At 39.7% G+C, this 9,324-nt stretch overlaps 1 pseudogene; it reads right to left on the reverse strand.

Annotated features, from left to right (window-relative positions):
- Nucleotides 1-7,274, reverse strand: part of LOC149238553 (beta-galactosidase 1-like) — a 34,892-nt pseudogene extending 27,618 nt beyond the window's left edge.
- Nucleotides 7,275-9,324: the final 2,050 nt, after the last annotated feature.

Consider the following 9,324-nt stretch of genomic DNA (forward strand, 5'->3'; position numbering starts at 1 on the left):
TGAAGCAAAGCATGCCTATTAAAAATATAAATGAAAGAGCCATCTCATTCTCCATTGGTACGTTTGGTTTTCTTCCCTCACAATAGGTTAGATAATGGAGATTGCAGTTGCTCAACCTCAAAGAATTCATATTTAGATACCCTAAGGACCAATGATTTGATAGAAAGTGATACAAGAAGGATTTATACCATTCAGAATTGTGATTTAGATGTAGTTGGACCAAAAAGATGGATTGTGGCTATGAAGTAACACAACTCACTGCTTAAAATTCCAGTGAAAACTTTCATGGTTTTCTTAACTATTATGTGATAAATGGAATTGTGGATAGTTCTTCACAATGTATTCCACCTACTATGAATATATCACCATTTTCTTGTGATAATGGTGAAGCTTCTTTGAATTCATTTGCCCATGACTGCCTACCTATAGTTACATACAAAAATCAACATGAAATTGTTCTGAACTATAGGGATTCATGTGGTCAAGGTGGAAATATTGACAATATTTCTAAAGCTGATATGATGGAGAAAGAAAATGATGTGGGGGATGAACCTCATAAACATGTACGTTCTTATTCCAAGTAGGCGATTAGGAATGATTCTAATCCTCGCATGCCATGCATTGTTGCTCAGTCATTAGCGACAAAACCAAGAATACTCAACAAGGATAAAGACTTTGTTGATTCCCAATATAATTTGACATTAGTAACAGATAATGATGTAATTTCGTGTAAAATCAACTCGATATGTAGAGGGATTTCATATTTAGAATGGCATGGTGGAGGGCATGTAGATTTTACATCATAATTATGGTCATTTTCACAACAACACTTAAAGGAACACAATGATATATGTCAAAATGAGCAGAATGGATGTCTGGAAAATCTACAGGGTGCAACATTAGAAGGTTCTACTTCTACTATTGAACTTTCTGTTAGTCCACTAGATTATACTAAAACTGTCACTACCTATAGTAATGGTAAACAGATCAGTTTACAAGCAAATAAAGTTGTAAAACCAAAGACTATATTTACTAAAGGTTTTTTAATAGACCTTCAAGTTTGTCTCCTATGACTCATTTTATTTCATCTCAAAATGGTAAAATCATTCATTTACATCAAGTGGAGAATGTTCCTCATGCCAATACTCTTATTTGCATGGTGATGGTGCCAAAATTAGTTGGATCAAATGTGACTATTATTCAACCGTTAAAAATATCTTAGTAGTAGTCCGCCAGGACATCATTACTGGAATTTTCTTTACCATAACAGTTTGTCGAAAGTGGACCACTAGATACTACATCTCAAGAATTCCTAGGTTTGTCATGAGAGCCCTTAAATTACAAGGAAATGGCTCAATGTGATTACCATTCCACTGCTATACTAAGAAATAAATATCAATAATGGTTTACCAAACACGTCATTGTTGAAATCCACCTTACCATAACAATCAATGGAAAGTAGGTCGCCAGATTCTACCTTAACATTTCAGGAATGCCCAACTGGGTCATGAGAGGTCTTACATTGCAAAGCAATGGCTTAATGTGATTACCATTTCACTATCATGCCGAAAATATATCAGTAATAGCCTTGTGGCACATTATTACTGAAATCTGCCTTACCATAATAGTCCATGGAAAGCGGATCAGAAGATACTTGTTATTCGAGGTCTTACATTGCAAGGAGACGGCTCAATGTGATTATCATTTCACTGTTATCATGAGGAAATATCTTAGTAATAGCCTCCTAGCACATTATTACTATGATCCACCTTCCTGTTATAGTCCATGGAAAGTGGGTCACTAGATACTACATTAGCATATTAAGAATGCCTAACTATATCAAAAGAGCTCTTACATTACTAGATGATGGCTCGTGCATATTCCGAAACATATAAGTCTGTATGATGTCCAATCTCCATCCTTCGCCTTCTTGATGAGATCTGACCACATTTGCAATACCCGATAAAGTGACATAGTTATGTACTTAGACTACAACTGAAAAAAACTATTTATATGCCAATTAAGCACAAGCCCAAGAGTTCAATCAGAAGAATAGGGCATGCCAAGGGAACCCAAAACGGATTTCCACAACAATGGATTTTCATGAAGGGAAAAGTAGCATTTTTTAGATATATTTATGTTAACATCTGGGGTGAATTCAACCACGACATCGATCTCCAGGAATGGTAGAGGGTGAAATAGCCCCTAACCAGCCATTCTTAGAAATTGGGGCTATTGGAAGAAAATCCCAGTTGAAATGAGGTGAATTTGGGCTGGAAAGAAATTTGTACAGGCGAAAACACATTTTATTGGGTTGTTTTTCATAATATAGGTGACGAAAATATAATATTTTTTATATTTTAAATAATTTTTTGGCTAACTATAGAAAATGGGTGCAATATAAAAAATTCACCCCTCCAAAATATAAAACCCCTTAAGTTTCACCTTTGGGCTAAGATTCGCCCCTAAAATTTTCTATGATGGAAAGTAATAAGATTTAACAAAGAAAAGTACGTTGCATTGTCAAAAACAAGTGATCATGTAGGAACACTGAACCTGTAAATGATATTTCACTGTAGAAAGCTGATGAATTTTTTATCATTCACTTGTTTTAGTGGAACTGCCTTTGTCCACCGCGTGAATTAATCTGTAGCAGTCAAAATATAGCAGTGTTCCTTCGATGAATGTGGGAAAATTTCCCCAATGATATCCGAGCCACACTATTGAAATGGTTCTTCAACTGCAACAGGCTAGCAAGGTTGCTAACCTCTGATTTCTGCACACATTTGACAAACCAGACACTTGCGAGCGTAGGCATGAGCATCCTAATAATGTAGGCCAATTGAACCCGATCTGCATGACCTTGTGTGCTGTGGTGTTACATGAAAAGTATCCCCTGGCTGGTCTGTCATGGAGATCATGTAAAACCTTGTCTAAATCCTGTGCCTCCAGGCACTTGGGCAAGATCCCATTATGTTTCTTTCTGTATAGCACCCCATGCAACAGTTGGTAAGATAGTGCTTTGAGTTTGAGTGCCATCTTTTCATGCAAAGAGAAATGAGAGGGCACAGTTCCATGTTCAAGGTGCCAGCGCACATCTGTGTACCAAGAATTTCCATCTGAAGTGGGAGAGGCTCACTCAACATTGTAAATTTCTATTTCTTTCTCCCAGCCTATGAGCTCTTCTTCTTCCTCTTGCGCATTGACCGTTTCCACTTCTAACTTACAAAGACCATGACCCTTGATGGTGTGAATTGGTTTGATATCAAGATCGTATTCTTGTAATCTGGTCATCCAGTTTGCCCTTCTCTCACCCAAATCTTGTTGAACTAGCAGTGATCTGACTGTTGAGTGTGGAACAAAGATAAGACAATGGTTTTTCAACAAGAAGGGTCTGAATTTATTCATCACCTTCTATGCTTCATAAGCTTGTTTATCCATGGTGGGATAGTTGAGCTCTGGTCCTTGCAGGCTCGTGCTCATGAAGGAGATGGGTCGCTTGTTGCTCAACTCGTCTTTTTGAGTGAGCACAATAGCGAGCGAAGTGTCGAAAGTGAAAATGTAGAGCAAGAAGTCTTGGTTGAGGTTTGAGCTATACAATGTTGGTGCTTCTGCTATTGCTTGCTTGATACAGGTGAGCACATCCTTTTCCCTTTTGCCCCAAATTTAGACTAAATCCTTCTTGATCATCTCCTATATGGGTTTAACAATCTAAGCATATTCAGAGATGAAATTTCTGAGGAAGTTGATCTTCCCTAGGAAAGATTGCATGGCTTTCTTTTTCATGGGGTGACAAATCTACGTGATGGTCTGAACCCTATCTAGATCTACCTTGATCCCACTTTCAGAAATAATGTGTCCAAGCAGGTTACCCTTGGACACTGCAAAGATTCTCTTCTTGGGATTCAAGGATATCCCATTATTCTGGCATCACTCAAAACTTTTCTTGAGGTGGCGCGGGTGATCTGACCACTGTCTTGAGAACACTATTACATCATCGAGGTAGACCACTATGCTCTGTCTGATAAGCCCACAGAAAGCGATGTCCATTGCACACTCAAATGTTGCACCTGCATTAACCAACCCAAATGGCATTCGACAGAACGTGAACGTACCCCACTTTGTACGAAATGTAGTCTTAAGTATGTCAGGCTATGCTACTAGAACTTGGTTGTAACCTAATAAACTGTCTAACAAAGAAAACATCTCTACCCCATATACTATCTGCAATATGTTATCTATGGATGACACTGGGTAATTTCCTTTGTCCGAGGTGCGATTGAGGTTGTGAAAATCTACACACAGGTGAATCTCCCCAGACTTGTTCCTTATAGGGACTAGATTAGATACCATAGTCGAATGTCACACTTCATAATGATCCGAGCATCCAACAACTTCGTCAATTGTTTCTGTATGAGGGGCTCAAGTTTTGGGTGAACTTTCCTCAATTTCCTTTGAAAAGGTTTGGCCCCTTGTTTGATTGGTATGACGTGCTGGATTATTCATGTGTCATATGTCTTAAGATCATCATACGTCCACATGAAGACATCACAATACTTCTTAAAGAGGTGGATAAAGCTTGCCACTATTGTGGTGTACAACAACTATCGAGATTCACATACTTCGGATCTTTTTATGTTCCTATATTGATCTGCTCATGAGACAATGTAGAGCTATGGGTCTTAGCATTCATAGGTCCTTGAAAATGGTTCTACAGGTCATACAACTTTTCCAGTGATACCACACCCTTGGGGACGAGGTTTCCTTTGCTTGTATTAGTTGTATCCTACAGAGATTGTTCATGCTCATCCTCATCTGTCATTGCATCTTTGAATACATCACCGTTAGCCATGAAATGCAGTATCTGATGTACCATGATTTCAGATTCACCTACAACCTTGAGGATAGAAACATTGAGGTTAATGACATTTTGTAAGCCCAAGACAAGTGCTTCATACTCTATGGTGTTGTTTGTGCACTCGAATTCCAAGCGACTAGAGATCAAATGTTTTCTCTTCCATGGGTCTATTAAAACACAACTAGCTCCAAAGCCCTTCTATGTTTTAGATCCGTCAAAGTACATGGTCCATATATCATCTGTATAGGGACTGATTACCACACTAGTACTACTTACTGTACAAGTTTCATTTCTGCCAGTTTACATTGGAAGGAGGTCCAACTGTGTGTCTGGTGGGATAGGGGATGTCTCTGCAAGATAGCACCCCAACTGTGTCTATAGAAAACAATTGCCGAAATCAAGTTCTATGAAAGCTAATGGCTCATTCTGCCCATTCAAGGGAGTTACGTTGTGCTTAATGTATCTCTCTGACAATACTCAGATATGGTTATTCCTTCCCTTATATGGAAGCCATAAGTGTGACCAGTCAGTGGAAAAGTATCCTTGCATCTTGCTTGACTAGTCTCTGGTTAGCAATACCCCACAGGCTTCTGAGATGTCCACAATTATAATATTGATGCATTTATGAAATCGTTCATCAAATGATAGCCAGATGATTACATCCCTGAGTTCACCAATTGTTGGAACACAAGTTCCGTCTACTTGGATGATTTGTGCATCTTTCTTACTCCATTGAGTGTTGATCTTCTTGGCCACAAAGAGTGGCATGACGTTAACTGATGCACCAGAAACAACCAAATAGTTGTGAACATTGAAGTTAAATATTTCAAACGACAATAAGAATGTTGGGAAGAGTGAGTTTTCCTCCTCCATGTGAAGTATGTTAAGCACGGATGCAAGAGCGTCAAGAAACTTACTAGATCCCTTGTTTGAAGAGGTGGCTTCACCAGTAGAGGTTTTCCCAAGTGCTCATAGAAGAATAACCCGTTGGTTCATGATTTTTGTAAGTTCAAATAGAGAAATATATGCATGGATCTTCTTCATGTCTTCTACAATGTTGTACTCTATTGTGGGAAGACTCATCAATTTTTCTGGGTGTCAAACCAAATTCATGGTTTCCGGTGGGATGGTTATGTCTTTACTACTCATGGAAACACTTTTGTTGAAGTTGTCTTCCTAGAATTTATCTGAGTGTTCTGTGTTGAGTAGACCGGAGGCCCCATTTTCCTTAATCAATTTTATCTGAATTTATGTTTCGGTACCTCAATCATAGTGGTGGCCCCTTGACTTCTCAAGTTGTATCAGATCTTTTTCTTTTGGGCCAGATCGTCACTTGGAGGCTCCCTATCAGTGGTGGTATTTTGGGCTGCAAGAGCATATTGATACATGTTTACTACATGCCCAGTGCTTGGAGCTTCATCAACTATAATAGCTTCTTCTTCTTCATCAGGCTCCATTTGTTCATCATCCATGACCTTGTCATACAACTATGTAACAAGGCTACTCATTCCATGGTTTCATCCTGGGCATGTTTTTTTTGAATGATGTACGTGGTGGAATGTGCAATATGAATCTGTAGAAATTTTCTCAATGTTAAAAATAACGTTGGAGCTCTATGCAATTTTGGTCGGCTAGCTGTTGCTATTGCTGGAAGCTACATTCTTATTTTTTGGGTACCTGGGGACCCTACTGCTCACTGTAGTCTCACTTGTCCTTTGTTTAAGTTCAACCATTTTGGTGGTTAGGGACTTGATGAGACGAGTAAGATTCTCAATATCACTTGTTTCCTTTTCCTTGGCCTTGCTCACAGAGGTTTGAGACCTCTTACCCTTGTATTTGGAGTCCTTAGTGGGTTCATCGTTTGCAATGACTCCAATAGTGCTCAGGTCCTTCTCTATGAAAATAGCCTCTTCATAATTTTCTATTAAAGTTAGTTTCGAAGCTCGCTTGACGAACTGCGTAATACTAGTCGGAAAGGCAGAAGTGTAGTAGTCGATGGTGATGGAGTCGTGAGGTTTAGTGTCGCATGAGAAATTGTTCAAAATACGTTGAACCTCTGATTAAAATCTTTAACCTTTTCTTTCTGCTCCATCCCGAGACTACCCAACTCCTTCAGTAACATGGCAGGGGTCTTGTCTTTAGCAAATTTCTCAAGAAATATCCTTTTGAATACCCTCCAATTCTGGATGGAGTTTGGAGGAAGGCTATGGTACCATACAACTGCTCTACCATCCAAGTTACATGGAATAATCTACACGCAACATCATCATAATGTACCTCGAGTGTCTTCTGCCTTCATTGTCTTGTCAGGGTCATATTTTGTTAAAAGATTCTCCGCGTGTCTTGGCATCTTGTGCAGGACACCTGGAAGTGCCAATGGGCCCTGATTCATCCAATCCAAATTTTGGTCTGCCATGTTGTCTTCTTCATTTTCTTCCTCTTCCTCTTCTGAATATGTTGGTTCCTCCTCTCCTCCTCCTCCTCCTCCTCCTTTGTTTACTTCCCCTCCACCTCCTCTGTCGGAACCTGAACCTGAGATTAAGGGGTTTCCTTCTTCTTCTCCTTGAAAGAGTGGAGGTTCTTATTTTTATCCACAACTTCTGCTAGCTCTTCAAGAGTGGCAAAGATCACTTCTTTCACATATGTAACTACTACTCTTGTGGGGGTAGTCTTGTTCTTCTTTTGAGAATATGGAAGAGCGTACACTCGCGGAATTAGTCCAACAACTTTTGTAAATTGACGGGTGATGGGATGGAGAGCCCGGATTTTATGGTACAAGATTTCATGTCCAGGCCTAGGAGGTGAGGAATTACCAAATTCAAAATTGAAGGTAGGGGAGAGGGAGTGAATGTTATTGCCTTTACCCGAAAATGGATGAGTGGGGTCGATCGAACAATCAGCCGTAAACTATTGGTGGCCTTCCTTCTAGAACCATAAATGTTGATGGTGTGGGATCTGCCAACATTCAGGGGATCTCCTCGATATGAGGTCCCAATTAGACCTCACACCATTTGGTGTAAGAGTCCCATCCGGTATGATGGCCCGGTTGCCAAATACTTAGAGATTTGCCTCAACTCTAGATTTTAGCACAAGAGAGTGTTGCAATGGTACCTTCAAAAAGCAAGGTGAGTGTGCTTGGTGAGTGTGCAATGTAACTATGTCTAGTTTCTCTTACTGCAAAAAGGGAGAGAAAAGTGAGCCTCTAAGTGAGTAGTAATATTACCACCCAAGAAGAGACACACGTGAACCAGGAAGACCTGTCCAACATCCAATGGAATAGTCCACAATGGATGCAACAGTCATTAAAACCAAAGAACAGGGAAAGATTTGTTTACCATCCAGTGGAATAGTCCACAACAGATGTGACGGTCATTATAACAAATGAGAGGGAAAGGTATGTCTAGTATCCTGCAAAATAGTCCACAAGGATGAGACAACAATGACAACCATTACAACACAATATCAACAAGATAAGCACTAAAACAATCGAAATAGTTCAACTATCTTAGTACATGTGAAACAAACATGAAATATAAATTCTCATAGAATAGTATTACAAACATCCATAAGTCATGCATGGAAAAGTGCTGGCCTGAGAAGGATTTTGTATTAAGAAAAAGTTCCAAGACACATATTTACATCATACATCAGTAGCCCCAGTAGTGGGAGATTGGAGCCACTCGTTGCTCCTTAAATAATTGACTGAAACTCTCTATGCTTTGTGTGAGGATCGAAGGTGAAAATTCCTTTGCTCATATAATGAGGGGGTATATATAACTAAGGGGTGATGCTTGACCCTTGTGACTCTTTGACTACTTTCATGACTCTTCAACTTCCTATGAATTTTCAACTGAAATGACTCTCCATATTCATGTGTGTCCATTCGAATCCACTTTACATTACAAAATACATGGCTCATAATAGTGACGTCACCTTTACCAACTCACGACATGACTTGACATGACACTGCTGACATGGACTAGCTTGTTGAGGTGGCAATGTTAGGCCGCTGTTGGTGCTGAGTGATAGATGTGTTCTTGGATGTGCTTTCTCTTCTCCTCTACATAGCTTAATGGTGTGGGGTCTTCAATGATCTTCGGTCTTTAGAGGTGGTTGCATGCATGTGTTCCCTTTGCTTTTCTTTGATAAGATTCCTTGTCTGTCTAGGTGTAAGTGAGTCTTCTAGCATGTTTTTTCCTTCTTCTCCTTCTTCATCATCTTTCCATGACCTAATAGTGTATCTGCTCCTGTAATTCACTCATGATGGGATGTCATCAAATGAAAAAACTCCCTAGTCTAAGATGATGCATTATTATCCATGGAATGGGCCAGGGATAGGTGATAGGTTGGGAAAGATGGCCCCATGACTTTGCATTTCACAGTTCCAGGTGACAAGGAGGGAGGCTAGTCATCGAGACTACGTAGAGCGCAACTCAGGTTTGGCTGAGGAACTCTTGAGCACAGTC

The sequence above is a fragment of the Pinus tabuliformis genome, chromosome 8 (assembly GCF_031772625.1).
Source record: "Pinus tabuliformis cultivar Carrire ecotype Pingquan chromosome 8, CPIR1, whole genome shotgun sequence".
Lineage (NCBI taxonomy): Eukaryota > Viridiplantae > Streptophyta > Pinopsida > Pinales > Pinaceae > Pinus > Pinus tabuliformis.